General features: G+C 38.6%; 1 protein-coding gene across 1 annotated transcript in view; it reads right to left on the bottom strand.

Moving 5' to 3' along the window:
• Positions 1–16022, bottom strand: part of Kcnh8 (potassium voltage-gated channel, subfamily H (eag-related), member 8) — a 376486-nt gene that overhangs the window by 145477 nt on the left and 214987 nt on the right. The gene's annotated exons all lie outside the window — the stretch shown is intronic.

The raw sequence follows: 16022 nt of genomic DNA, 5'->3' as shown, positions 1-16022 counted from the left end.
TATATGTGAGTATATCTCAGGCTGACATCTTGCTTTCTGGGTTAAGTAAATTAAGATGTATATCTTCTTTAAAACAAAGTGCATGCAGGTCACAGAGAATTTCAGGATGGGTAGACACATAAAAGGATGGCTCGTGTGGGCAGCTGACTCTGACAGACTTTACTTTATGGGCCTCATTTTGGGTCAATACATTGGTTCAACCCCTCACAAATCAAATCAGGATACATGGGCAAATTAGTTAATGTAACTAGGAATTAAAGTAATTACAAAACAATGGAAAATCTGTGCTAAAAATGGATTAAGGTTATATGATGAATTGGAATACTCTGTAGCTAACTTAAATTATTAAAAATAAGAACAGTGTTCTGTTATGTGAAGGATTTATTGACACCATGATCATGGTGTTGATCACTAAAACCAATTAATTGGTTATATTCCGTCAAAATGACATCTCAATGAACAAGAAGATATTTTGTTAGGGTAATTGAACAGGAAGATAGAGGTGATATGATGATATGATTGATATGATAAGGTGTTATATGATTATATTTCATTTGATTTATGTATGACATTCTCAGGAATAAAGAAAATATTTAAAACCAAATAAAATAGTAAATAAAATATTAAAAATAAACAAAACACCCCCAAATATAAAATTACTCAGGGTTATTGTCATTATTAACTAGAAAATACAGAAGTGGTGTTTCTTTGTCCTGTTAAAGGGGATTAAAAGATAATATGAAAATACCAAACATATCACAGAGAGAACTATATTGCAGGGCCAACAGGTAGCCTCTCAGTGTTATGAAAACCCCAAGGCTGATATTTGCTAAGGAAATCTCTATTATGGTGGAGCCACAGAGAGTAACCGTAGTTGATGAGATTAATTAAATATTTCAAAATTGGTAGTATAACTACATAAGGCTACATGTTGTCAAGAATGATGAGCTGAGTTAGATTCCTGGAAACAATGTGGTAGAAGGAAAGAACCGACTTCACCAAGTTATTTTAGAACCTCTCCACATATGCCTTGACACACACACACACACACACACACACACACACACACACACACATTATAGTTTACTTATGACATCTCATGGTTTGAAAGCTTGGTCCTCAGACAGTGGTAATGTTTGGGAGATATTCTGGAAATGTAAGGAGCAGAGCAGAGCTAGAAGAAATAGGTCATTAGGAGCAGAGTTTCTTCTGAACCTTGCATTCTCCTCCATCAAAACACTAAACAGGCCTGATGTTGCTAAGCTTCTGCCATCAGTGATTGGCACCCTGAGGGTGGTACGGTTGCAGATGTGACTCACTCTGAATCCCTTCCACCATGATGTGAACGGATTTGCTCTGCCTTGGTTTCACAACTATGATGAACTAAAACTTCCAAACCCATGAGCCCAGAAGTAAACATTTTAAGTCGTCCTTCTGGAATGCCATTCATGGCAATGTAAAAGTAGCAAAACCATATTGTTTGAGCCAAGAAAAACTCCCAAACCCATAGCAAATTAACAGAAAAGATTTTTCCTCCTCAAAATCTTTATATTCCTATGTGTTGACGTATGACACATCATCCTTTGTGGTCCATGGAACAAGGATTCTATTTAATGACATTTAATGCCATTAGCTAAGAGACAGAGAATTATGTAAACACCCTGGTTTACAGCCTTTATAAAGGGCCGATCCTAATCCACTACACCAAAAAGAAAACATAATTGAATTCTCTGATGATGCAGATCACAGGTAATTAATTACATTCTGAGATAATTTGCTTCATTGTCTTCATGCCTTATATAGCACAATTAAAGACTAACAATAAAGAAACACCGGGTGTGTTGCTTCTTTGTTTTCAGACTTCCAAAGTATTTCTTCTCCCCTCCCACTGACAAGTTATGTGTATGAGCTGAAAAGCAAGGAAGCTAAACACATTTCCCTCTGAGTTTTATTTTCTGTAGAGCTATGTCATTGGAATGTCCATAGTCCTAAATAAAAGGAGAGGGAGGGGGTACATTTGATACAGCATAAATTAGTAGATTACTTTATTAGCCTTCATGACAGGTGGGAAATAATTTAAAAGTCATATTGGCTTACTTGTTAAAAAGTAAATTAAAATATAATGATGTGCACAAGAACACGTGCACTGCATGTAAATAATTACTAACTTTATTTAATGATTTCTTTAAAAATTAATTGATGTGGTTGATGTAGCATGGGTAGAAAGACATTTAAGTAAACCAGCTCTGGCTGATGATCTAAAGATACTCTGAGTGTTTCCATTGCTCGTGTGACACTGCTTTTAGCATAGTGTTTTGTCCAAGGACATTTGGGGGGAAAGGAGTGGAGACAATAAGCAGAGAAGAGATGGATCAAGAGGCTCAGGGGATAGATTATCCTAACGGGGATTAGAATAAACCATTGGTGATAGGTATAAAATTCCTTATGCTCTGACCCCTGCTGAGCATGTCAGTATCTGTCTCTCTTACTCTGAAGTGAGTGATGTATGAAAAAGAAAGAGCAATAGCACCAGTAGGAGACAGCAGCATGTAAGAAAAATGGAACTCACAACAAAAGATTAGGGGAGAGAAGACTAGATGAAGTGAGGTGGATCCATGCTAATACTTGTTGCTATTTCCTGTAGGTGGATCCTCTGCAGTCCTGATAGATAAATGGTGGTAACCTTCACCTTTGATATATTGCTCCATTTCAAGGGAAGGTACATAAAAGTCCTGTATCCTAATGGTTTGCCTTATGTAGGAGTGCCATATATTATACTTTGAATGAGAAATATCCTCTATGGGCTTATGTGTTTGAACATGTGGTTCCAAGATGATGGCACTGTTCAGGGAGATTAAAGAGCCTTTAGGGGTGGAGCCTTGTTGGAAGAAGTATGTCACTGGTCATGAACTTTAGGGTTTAGAGCCTTATCCAACTTCCTTTCTTGTGTTCTGTTTCTTTTGTGTAAAGAAAATGTGGTTTTTCTGTTTCCTGACTACTAGGCAGACCTACTGCTTCTTCCACAATGCCCTACTTTGCTATGATGGATTGTATCCCCACTGGAATTGTAAGCTAAAGTAACCTATTTTTTTTTCCTGAATAGCTTTTGGTTAGGGTATTTTATTACAACAATGGAGAAGGACCAATTCACCATCTAACTAATCTTTAGTAATGATATGCCTTGTGGAGTTTTGGTTTTAGTTTGGTTCTGAGACAGGCCCTGGGTATGTAGTCCAGGCTGATCTTGAACTTATGATCCTCCTGCAGAGACAGAAGGTGAGTGTCATCATGCCTGGCTCTCTCATGGTTATCAATAAGCTGTTCTTTCAAGTCAAAGTGCATGGCTGACTACTTGTGACTCCGTTTCCTTGACTCTATGGTTTTATGGTCAGCAGCAACACAGAACACACTCTCCTTACCCACTCAAAGATCCTTTCTGTAAATATCCTGTTGTGGCCTCATTTTGTCACTGTGATAATGCACCTTGACCAAGGCAACATATAGAAGAAAGCTTATTTGGACTTATGATTCCAGAAAGTTAAAATCCATGATGGAGGAGCAGAGGCATGTTAGAGGAGCAGGCTAGATGGCAGGCATGTTGACTCAGCAGAAGCTGAGAATTCATGTCTTGAATCATAAGCACAAAAGAGAATGAATCCAAAGCCCACCTCCAGGGTCTTAAAAAGGGCCATATCTTTTATGACTCCACAAATAATACCACCAACTAGGGGCTGAGAATTCAACTACTTGAGACTATCGGAGACATAGCTTTCACATTGTCACAGTTATCGACTTATCTCTCAGTATCCTGGTCTAGCGACCTTCATTTCTTTCAATTGCATCACCGATGCAGTTCCCCTTCCTCTTGCAAAAGAAAAAAAATATGATCCAAATCTCTAATCTGCTGGATTTCATAACAAAGTACAGTGAAAGAAAGGGTGTGGATATCATAAGACTTTCCTGCATGTAGTTTCACTGTAGGGACCAAGATGCCTCCTTTATCTTTAGAAAGAAATGTTAAATATCTTAATATAGTAAAGAAGACTACTTTTGGATGTGATTACTATTTCTTTAGAGTCAAGGTTTGAGGTAAACCGACAACACCAAAGTACCCACAGTGTGCTACACAAGCACAGAGGTGTCACATGTTCTCAAAATCCAGGTACTGTACAACTTTCCAACTGAAATGATTCCTTTCAATGGTCTAACATATTTAAATACTGCTTCAGAGGGTCCATGGATTTTCACCCTGTATGGAGTTCTTGGGACTCAAAGAAAAGCAAATCACCTAAAACGAGCATGCCTTCGTTTTTATCACAGGCTTTTTATCTTCTCATGATCTTGTGCCATTACATCTTTATAAGCATCTTTATAAGCACAGTGAAGTATTATCAGTAAACTTTATGTTGGGTTAAAGTAGACATTAAAAATATTTAGTACATCACTATTATAATTCTGCTCTTATTATCATTACTATTCATTTGTATTAGCCTGACATTGTACATGGCTGTCACTGTATTATGTAAGTCTACCATATCAAAAGACTTGTGTATCATGCACAAAATACTGATTTGGGCCCTCTATAACTTACCTTTTCAGTGATGTTTAAAACAAAATTAGACATTGATTTTTAATTTAAAATACATTAATTGAGGCTGTAGAGGTGGCACAAATGTTAAGAACATTGATTTCCCATCTAAAGGATCTGTGTTAAACTCCCAGCACCCACTGGACAGAGACCATACCTGACTCCCTGGGAACATGGTGCAGGTTTGGGTCACAAACTTTTGCTGTATCCCAGTGGGATACTGACTGTGCTTGTGATCACAGTGACCCTAGCATACCTGGACTGGACTGCTAAGAATTTCTTAATGACCATACAGTGGCGTGGCAGATAGTATGGAAACAGTAGTCAAATTCCTTGTTGTTGACATCAGTCCACATGTCCCCAGTCACTGTTGCTGTACTTAAAGGCTTCTAAATGAAGACACAGGAGCTAGGAGTGGCTTATCAGAGTTGCCTAACTTGTTCTTAGTTACTTCTGTTTCTATTTTATAGATCTGGAACACACTATATAGTTTTGCTACCATGCCAATAAAAAACTAATAATAACCAGCATTTACTGAATCATTATTTTGTGGTAGGGCTGTTTTTGCTACTTCATATGTGTTCACTGTTTTTTTGCCCCATGAGGTCACTGTAAAGCCATCAATGTGTCAGTGATGTGCTTGGAACCATGAGTTCCAAACTCAGATCATCTGTGAAGATCGCTTGTAGTGGCAAGGCTAGGTTTCACAGCTGGCTTCTTTGTTTCCTTTCATCACCGTGGGAAGAGAATTCTTCTAGTGATTTCTATGAGGTTTTATGGAATTTAAGTAAGTTTTAGAATCATAAAAGTAATATTTAGCACCTCAATTATAGATTGCCATATATAAGACATTCAACTTTAAAAAGTATAGTTTAAGAATAGCATATATACTGTAAAATGAACTAACATTAGAGAAGGAGTTGGATGAATTTTTCCAAGGCTAGCTGTTCCTTGAAATCATTCATACTCAGGGATACAACTAGAATCAGAAGAATTTGTTATGATCCTCACTGATTACTACCTTTCCCCAAATAACCAGCACATTTATTACCATACAGGAATTCTGCACGAATCAGTTAGAAACCTGATACAAAGGAAACAATATAGCTTTTGCATTTGAGTATAGAAACTTTCACTAGGATACAACGTACTTTTGTTGCTGTAGAAAGAAAGCTTCATTAACTTACTCTGCAGATGTCTATCTTTTCATTTCATTGTGATGGAACATGGGTTCATTTGACAATTATCTATCTTAGAGAGATACCCATGTAAATATCCATACATAATACACATATAAATTAATGTATGTATACATATGTAGATAATCAAATATACACACACATGTATTTCCTTGTAAATGTGTAGGCTGACCATTGACTTTAAGTCCATCTTTCTGGGTCACCAAGTATCCATTTACTTTAATAGAGACTGCCAAAAAATTAAATAGAAAGAACACATGTATTAATATGTAGTATATGACTGTAGTATTAACATGTAGTATTGATCCTTTATCTTAAACTCCATATCTTTCTGGAATTAACTGTAATTTCTATTTTTCCTTCCTTCTAATGATATTTTAAAAGATATTTTATGGTGGAAAAGTCATTTTCATTTTTTCCTGTGGTATGTGATGCTGAGCACTGTAACTATTTTCAGCCCCTTTTTGCACACCCTTTACTATGAGGTACCCAGTCAGGACTTCTGTCCAGTGGAAATCACCCTTTTCTCTTCCTCTTCTACCTCAGAGGTGCTGTGTGTACTCATATACATTGTTTTCTATTTGGGAGATTATGTCTACTTAGAGGGCATTAAGATACCCCCGTCTGATATCTCTTGGTCTTTTCACTTCTGCATTTTATTAACAGTTTACCTGCAATTGATCTCATACAGGGTGAAAAGGGAGTCAAGATTTATATTTTCTAACTGGATATCCAATTGATCTAGGATAGCTTTTGAAAGCATCATTTCCTGGCAGCACCTTAGCTGCACCTCTGCCATACACAGTGGTTACACGTGTGTGGCTCTGATTCTGTTCTCTGTATTTGCCAGATACCCAATTTTCACCTTTCTAGCAGAGGCAAAGTCAGATGTGTTCAACCCAGACATCCGGATTTGCAAGAGTATTTACAATAGAGCTAATACATTTGACTCTTGAAAAAAAATTCAAGTATAATTTAATAGAAATATGAAGTATTATACTAAAAATAAAATTGAGTTAAAATTTAGTGTTTGATATAATAAAACCATGCTTAATTATACGGGAAAATAGATTCTTGCTTAAGCCTATTGTGAGTTCTTGGCTATTTTTATAAATACCATCATTGGAAATTGTTCATATTTTAGTGTTATGCTATAGTTGCTGGAGTTTGTAGTTTTCATAATTCAGACTATTTTCAGGCACTGTACACAGTGCAAACATGAATATCAATGTTTCTAAACCAATTGCTGTTATATATACACAGCAACAACCACCCTAGAGTTGGAATAAAAAATTCTGGTTGCATCTCAATTGAGATTATTGACACAAAAAAGGCAAATAGAGAAGCAAAATTATTTTTATTTTCCATTACTGCCCCTTCGATTATCTGAGAAGAGAGAGTTAAACCAGAACACTCCAAGATAGGTAGTCACAAGACAAGCAAACTTCAAATTCCAAACAGTTGCATGTAGAAATTAGCATGAACAGTAGGGACAGAGAAGCCAGTGTTCAGGGGACAACAAATTCCCGAGTACCAGCTCATAATGCTAGTCAAGGCGGGTCAGAGACAGTGTTAAGAACTCCAGATGGAATCTTGAAGGAACCTGAAGTTGCAAGATATTTTGATTTATTATTATTTTTCAATGAAGAATTATCTCCAAAGCCTAGCCAGATCAATTCTGTCTTGTAGCAAATGACCACTTCCCTGTGCCTGGTGCCTAACTGAAGCAAAGCAAGACATCCTTGCAAAGGTCAGGCAGGTTTGCCTGAGACCCTCAGAATCACTGAATGGAATTGGCTCAGCCTATGTCCTGTGAGCCTCCAGTTATTTCTGCACTGCAACACTAGGTAGCACTCTGAAATGCATACTTTCCTCATCTTTGCTGTTGCCTGAGAGTGATATGGGACAGAATACTACTGGATGGCTAGCTTAGTAGTCTGCAGATGGCCCTGGTTTCAACCCTGTCATGAAGAATCCCAATAAATCATTTCATTCTTCTATGGGCTCTTGAATCAAGGCTGAGGTCAAGTGTTTATTTGACATGTCCCCGAGAAAGTCATGTAGCTATTTCTGAGCAAGTTTGTCCCTGTGTTATGTAATAGTTCTAGAGAGGATGGGAGAAACAGCTACCTGTTCATATAAAACCACAGTTTCTGAAGTTTTAAAAATTGTTTGAGATAAAGCAAGCACAACATTCAAAATATATCAAATACTTGTAGAAATCACAGGGCACATGTTACCAAAATAAATAACCAAATCTTGGTAAAAAGCAATAAAATAGCCTCACCGTACTTTATGCTGTGGATAAAAGTGCATTATCTTAATTGGGCAGAAGTATAGCACACACAATTCAAGTGCTCAGAACTGAATATGGCCACAAACTCTAAGGCTATGTCTTTGCCTCAATAAGTTGTTTTCTGAAACATCATTTTAGCCATCAACGTATAGCTAACCGATCTCCCTCCTTCCACATGATTCTGCGTGTCTTTGGAAGATCTTACTACTCAAGCTCATGTGTAGTATTTCATTAGAAATTCAGTCTTCTTTCTTAGTGAGACTCATCTTAGAAAATAAAAACCTAGAGAGCGGTCCAGTGGGTATGCAAGCTGTGTGAGCAAGCCCAATGCCCTGAGTTCAATCACCAGAAGCTATGAGGAAAGAACCAATTCCTGCAAGTGTTTGCTAACCTTCACACACCCAGCACCCACACTCACAATTAAATAAATAGATGTGACTTTTAAAGATAGCAGGAATGGCATCTAGATCAATGGTACAGCTGACGTGGTCTTAGAGTTAAGAGCCAGTACAATCAATCAATGATCAAACAATTAATTCAAACTGACAATCATCTTATTCTCTAGGGAATGTGAAAGAAAATTAGTTCAGGGTACCTCAGAACATGGTCACTTATTTCAGTTCTTACTGCATATTGTTTTTTAGTTCAAAGATGAGGAAAATTGCATCTAATATTTAAAATTGCTTTTCTTCTCTTTCCTTCTGTCTAAAAGCCTTATAATGTGACTCTAAAAGTGACAAGAAATATGGGTAAAAATAGTTGGCTCCTTTTATTTTTTCTAGAATAAAGGGCTGTAGTTAGGATGATGCTATCAGTCCCCTTTGGTGTGGATGTGGCTTCTGGTCTGGGCTGTTGCAACCAAAGTTGTATGTATGGAATTCTCAGTATGGTTATAAATTCATACACATTTGCTCTTCCAGGCTCTTGTTGAATTTCTCTTTATTGCTGATGATGGGAACAAAGACAGATGAAGTGATCTTAGAAGCTACCCATTCAAGATGGTAGATGAGCCATAGCCTGGACTCCAAAATTATTGTGTAAGACTTCTCTCTCTCTCTTCTCCTCCTCCCTCCCCACTTCGTTCACATACATGGCCCCAATCATGCAATGTTAACTGCCCTCTTTTTCACCACCCTGTACGGCAGGTGACACACCCAGAAGGGTGTCTGGCTGTCTAGCATCAGTATTCTTTCACCATCATGAGAGGAGACTACCCCACTTTTGACCTCCAGTCCTTCCTTTTCCTTTGCAGCTCTGTATCAGAAGGTGAGCAGCAAGCAGCATCTTGGCCACATCATTTCTGTAGCTATCCATGGTGCTGCTTGGTAAAAGAAGGCAAGGAGGCCTAACATCCCATGACTAATAGATTAAAAACCTGTTGTGGATGGCCCTGGTGCTGTTTGTATTTTAATGTTAATTCTGTTTTCCCAGGAGGGGTTGTCTGGAACAAGGAATTAATCACACATTCAGGTGACTTCTTGTGAAATTTCCCCTAATGAATAAAGGAGCCAATCACTGGGAGAGTAGGTAGGACTTCTGGCTTGGACAGAAGAAAAGGGGAGGCAGGAGACATAGGGGCTTTTTTGATGTGGACAGTGTAGTGGCTATTCCTGGCTGTCAACTTGACTATATTTGGAATGAACTACAATCCAGAATTGGTAAGGCTCACAAGTGACCCTTATCTGGAGGCTTGGAGATAGAAGTTTCTGATCTGGATCTTGGTATGGAGATCTTGAGGCATAGTGGCTATAGACTCCAGAAGATTAAATCTCCGAGTTCAAGGTCATCCAGGATTAAAGGTGTGGTAGAACACACCTTTAATCTGGGCTACACCTTCTGCTGGAGACGATGTAAGGACATTGGAAGAAGGGAGTCTGGCTCTTGCTCCTTTGTCTGCTTGCTGTGTGAGACTGAGTGACTGCTATATCCTTGGACTTCCATTCACAGCTACTATTGAACCATTGTTGGGAATTGGGCTGCAGACTGTAAGTCATCAATAAATTCCTTTACTATATAGAGACTATCCATAAGTTCTGTGACTCTAGAGAACCCTGACTAATACAGACAACAAGAGGACAAGATGTAGGTAATAGTGTTTCCTCATTTAGATGACAAATGCACTGGAATTTGCCACCGGAGAATTTAGATTTAGTACGGTTTACAAGATTAGGATACTAGTTGATGCACCCAGCAATTCAGTTACCATTGATTCTGAAATAAGTTTGTGTGGCGTTTTCCTTCACACTGCAGCTCAACTGGGTTCCAGAGAGAAAGGTATGGTGAAAAAGCATGGGCTTGGCAGAAATACACCACAAAAGGTTGTGGGAGTTTTGAAGCATGGGGCTGGAGTGGTAATGACCCGCCACTGGGCACTTAGGGAGCTGACTATAGAGATTTTGGAGCTGAGTCAGAGATTCTCCAAAGATGAGAACAGGCTGGCCATTGCCTGCCAGTGTCTGGCCGGCCAGCCCATCGATACATTACAGGCAGTAGTGTGGATTCTTTTTTATTATTTCCCACAACAAAAAACCTTTTGGAATTTATTAACAGAACAGACCACTAGCTTCATCTGATCCAAAAGCTAAGACTGTCATCAGATAGTCTCAGAGGCTATGGAAGCACATTACCCATTTTGCTATAACTACTTCTCCAATATTTTCACTAAAGTATCTTTATATTGATTTATAATTTTCTTTATTTTGATATTGTAAGCCTTCACAAGGCTGCTTCCATGTGAGAATATGGCACCCACAGTAACATAGCTGCATGTTTTCCAGTCCATGATCACTCAAATTTAGCTCCAGAAAAATGTTTATTTCCTTTAAGGTGAGAATTGTTTTTTTGTGTTGCCAGAGCCTTCATCAAATATATGCAACAATACACATAATATCAAAATCAGAAAAAATATGTGTGCTTTCTGTTTGTGTATATATATATATATATGCATATATGTATATATACATATATATGCATATGTTGCACATATATATGTACATGTGTATACATACAAATCATCCCATGGTATGGTGTTCAGGTTCTTATAGTTGTATGGATAAGTAGATCATTATATGGTATGGATGTGTGAATCATCTTATGGTATGAAGGTGTGGATCATTATATGACATGGATGTGTTTTACAGTAAAACAATATGTTCTCATGTCACACACATGAAACACCATCTCCTTTCTGCCTCTCTGCCATTAGCATCTTAGCATCTATTGTTTTATTTTTTTTTTGAGAATAATTCATTTGTTGGCTGATACAATTCCTAATTTCCCACTTCTTGACAATTGTCATTGCCTGGTACATCTTTTGTTTTCTATATAATCCAGCTTTCCAATGTAGTTTAGACTCTGCATTATATTATCATTTAAAGCAAAAGATCTCCCCCTACCTTTTCCTATACCCTTTCTTGGTTATGCACTCAGATTTATCACTTGCCAGCTTACATAACTGTCCTATCTCTATAGATGGAATAGAAGTTTTCCCAATTTTTTAAAAGTCATTCGCTTTAGATATTGCTGCAGCAACAAAAAATGAATAACCATTTATTATTAATTAATAAAAACAAAATGATTAAAGTTTCTGTAGAAGGATACTAAATAATGATTTTTATGGAAATCAAAATAGATGATACTGTTAGCCTTATGTTAGCAATTTTAAAATATGCATATATCTTTTGTATGTTACTATTGAAAATCATAATCTCTCGTTTTGGCTACATGTGGTCATATGATAAAATATGTCCCTGAGGGATCAAACATGGGTTTATAATAAAACATGACTGACTTGAGCTCTACCACTCTGTGACAGCATATCTTTTGGAAAGATAATTATCTTTTCTAAGTCCAAATTGTAGAACTAGCAGATGTTTGGTCTTCATCTATTTACCAGTATTTACTGAGTATATCTTTGTCTATCTGTTCATCTGTATGACTATTTATGCTGGAGTCTTAGACTACAGTACAGTGAATACTCTGTTTCTTCATTCAAAACATACAGATCCATCGATAATACAGATGAATAAGCTAGGAAGTATAAAGTCATTTGTGAATGTTTTAGAAACACTACAAGGTATAATTCACATAGATTCAGGAGAAGAACTTGAGATAGGTGGGTGACAACATATCACTATGATTAAGTAAAGATTAGCAAGTTGGGGCAACAAGTGTGCATTTATTTAAAACTTCAGAATAAAAGGGGACAGTTTCAGTAGAGCCATGACATGATGAGCTATATACTTTATTAAAACAAGGACAGGATACAGGCCCTGGCAATAGCATGGTGTGATGGTTTGAATAAGAATGGCCCCCATAACTTGCAAACTTTATATGCCCTGGTACAGGGGAACGCCAGGGCCAAAACGTGGGAGTGGGTGGGTAGGGGAGTGGGTGGGAGGGTATGGGGGACTTTTGGGATAGCATTGGAAATGTAAATGAGGAAAATACCTAATAAAAAGTATATAAGAAAAAAAGAATAGCCCCCATAGACTCATGTGTTTGAATGCTTGGCCATAGGGAACAGCACTATTAGAAAGTATGGTCATGTTGGAGTAAGGTGGTCCTATTGGAGGATGTGTGTTACTGTGGAGGTGGGTTTTGGCATTTCTTATGCTCAAGCTATGCCTAATGTGACACACAATTTCTTTCTGTTCCCTGAGGATCAAGCTCCAGGACCATGTCTGCTAGCACATCATCATGCTTCTCACCATGTTGATAATGGACTAAACCACTGAAACTAGAAGCCAGCATCATGCCATGGTCATGGTGTCTCTTCCCATCAATAAAGTCCTAAGCACATGGTAAGCAAACACTAAGAGTACATGCAAAAAAGAAAGTAAGGAATCTTGTTAAACTATCTAGAGCTATTGCCTACCAGCTAAAGTGTGTGAATATGGGGACAGAGTCTGCATCAAGATACTGTTTTTGGAGCTATCAAGATGAAGACAATATGAGTAAGTATAATCACTAGGAGTGTGAGTGACCTGGAGAAGAGAAGAGGAGAGAAGAGGAGAGAAGAGGAGGGGAGGGGAGGGGAGATGAGGGAAGGGGAGGGGAGGGGGGAGGGGAGATGAGGGAAGGGGAGGGGAGGGGAGGGGGGAGGGGAGGGGAAGGGGAGGGGGAGGGGAGGGGAGGGGAGGGGAGGGGAAGGGGGAGGGGAGGGGAGTGGAGAGGAGCAAGTGAGCCAAGGAGAACCTGGGAGAGTGTTGTCATGGAAGATACAAGGAAAGGGGAAGGAATTCATTGCAGAGAGTGACCCAAGAAGGATAATGATACTTAAAAGAACACAGTATAGTCAGGGAAGGGACACCCTGAATGAAATCTGGAAAAAAGACCTGGTCAGATAAAGACTGAACAGATCATTTGAAAATGGGGTTATGGGTGATTAAACAGTCATCTGTAACCCTGGAACAACTAGTAAAAAATTAAGCAATATCCAAATGCTCAACTTCTATCAGTTCAAAAGTCTTCTCTTCAACTTAAGTCTCTGCCTTATCTCTTCTCATGTTTCCTTTCTTTATAAAATGACAAACTCCCCGTGCTTTAGGTTTTGCCATTTAACCTATAAGCTGGAATGAATGTTGGCACCCAGCTTAGCTGTCACTTACATGTAGACAAAACAAGAAAGAGGTCAGTCTTTTGGACGGACCTCTGCATGTTTAAAATGAGGTGAGCTAATCAAGCATACTTTAAATAGGTTTTGGGGACATACCATACCACTAAATGTTGAAAGCTGACCAAATATTTTGTCTTTCTCTTGGTGAGCACATATTTTACTTATGTCAATATTAAATTTAATACACTAATAATAAAAAATTGAATTCAGCAAAGCAATTTTACTTGTACCCATAGTCCATTCTCAGAAATATCCACTTTTCAACACTCAGTACCAATTTACTGAAATTATCAAACACAAGGCTACCAGGAATCCAGCAGATTTATGCCCTGCCTTGATTCTAAGTAAGATGGTTTCATTCGTAGAAGGTCTCAAACCTTTCTACTCCAGAGATGCATTGCTTTTGTCCTGCAAGGTGGGGGTGGGGTGGGAAGAGGGGATGGTGGCTGAGTTACAATACAGTCAAATTCTTACTTGTTGCCACCTTGAAAAAACTCCTCTCCATGGTATGGACTCCAAATCTATCTGCTCCCTTCTTTGATCATGTCTTTAAAGTCAAAGACAAATGTGGAGATTTCACTCTAAATCTAGATGTACCACAAATGCCTGTACAAGTGGGAACGAGTCACTGCTCTTTAACTGTCTGCTAAGCAGTCCCATCCTTAACAAAGATTTCTCTCACCACTGTACAAGCTTTTAACTACATGATACTTTCACTTTCTTCAGCATACCTTTTGTGACTGTTTTAATTTGTTAGTTTACCACAATCTAGAACCACCTGGGAAGGGAGTGTCAACCTTGAAGATTGTGGTATGAACAAGTCTAAAAGTAAACTACACTGTTATCTGGTTTCAGACCTTGGACTCTGTGTTGAAAAAAAAAAAACTGGCTGAGTGCTAAAAATGTGTGTTTTCATTCCTCTCTGCTCTTCACTGTTGATATGATGTGGCTAGCTATTTGAAGTTCCTGCCTTGACTTCTCTGAAATGATGGATTATCACCTGGATTTGTGAGTTTAAATTAATCTTACTCCCCTAAGGTGCTTTTTTGTTGAGGTGTGTTATCACAGCTATATAGAAAGAACTATAGTGTTTTTAAATACCTAAACACACTGGACTCTGTTTTTTAATCATAATTTTTATGATTACATTAACCTATCCAATAAAGATTCTTGTTAATTTAAAAAGACTTTTCACTATGTGATAACCATTGTTCCCGGTTGAGCTGTGGCTGCCAGTTTTCTTGATCATATGAATATCCAGAAGATTCTCTTCTGGAGCTGTCATCAATGTCTACATTCAGTGAACATCTGAATGATTAGCATCCTAATAAGCCATGCAAAGAGCAAGCCAGAGAAAGCCACCACTCTGGTGCCAGGGATCCTGTACAGGGAACTATCCTGAAACAACCACCAATCCAGTGCCACATAGGCCTGGCTAGGCTCACAACATGATTGGCCTGATGCTGTTTGCATTTTGATGTTAATTTTGTTTTTTCAAAAGGGTTAGGGTTTGCCTCCAACTAGCAGTCCATCAAATACTCTGGTGATGTCCTGTGAACCACTTAACTAGGAAAAATAGGCTAGAGCTGGTGATTGGGCAGTAGAGGGGAAAGTTGGGACTGGAGATTCCAGAGTGGGGGCAGGAAGAGAAAGGACGAGAATGAGGGAGGATGGAGGAAAAGAAGGAGGAAGCTGCAATGGACCAGAACCATGTGGCCAGGAGAAACTTCAAGTAACAAGGGATATTATAGTCGAGGAATAAGTTAGTATAGTGCTAGATCTGCCCAATTTAGGCATATAGCTTATAGTTATAATAACTGGACTGTGTTGATTTTTGTACAGGCTTATTCAGGTTGGAAATTCTAGCTACAGGGAAATGAGCCAGAGGCTAGACGAACCCCACCTGGGACCTCAGACCATGGGAGAGAATAAGCAGGAGACAAAGACCCCCAAGTGGTGCCACTTGGGTTGGTCTGGAGAAATAGTCAGGTGGAGACAAAGACCACACTGGCATTGAGGCCCAGACAGGAAGCTAGCCAGAGATGACCACCATTCCAGCACCACTCATGTCTGGTATGGGTGGCGTGAGTGTGGGTAGGGTCAGACCATGCCTGAATTGACACCTGCTTGGCACAGTAATGCATGAGTGTAGCATAGCACTCTGGAGACAACTCATGAGAAGCGCTCAGACACTCAGAGACTTTGGGTGTCACTACAAGGAGCAAATAAATGTTGGAAAAATGGAAGAAAGAAGAGAAACAGAGGGATGTAGGCACAATGAAGAGAAGCAGAACTGAGACTCATGGGTAGTGAGAAAAGCCT

This window comes from Mus musculus, chromosome 17 (genome assembly GCF_000001635.26).
Source record: "Mus musculus strain C57BL/6J chromosome 17, GRCm38.p6 C57BL/6J".
In the NCBI taxonomy this organism is placed as follows: domain Eukaryota; kingdom Metazoa; phylum Chordata; class Mammalia; order Rodentia; family Muridae; genus Mus; species Mus musculus.
Note: the sequence above shows the minus strand (reverse complement) of the source record. Positions and strands in the feature narration are given on the sequence as shown.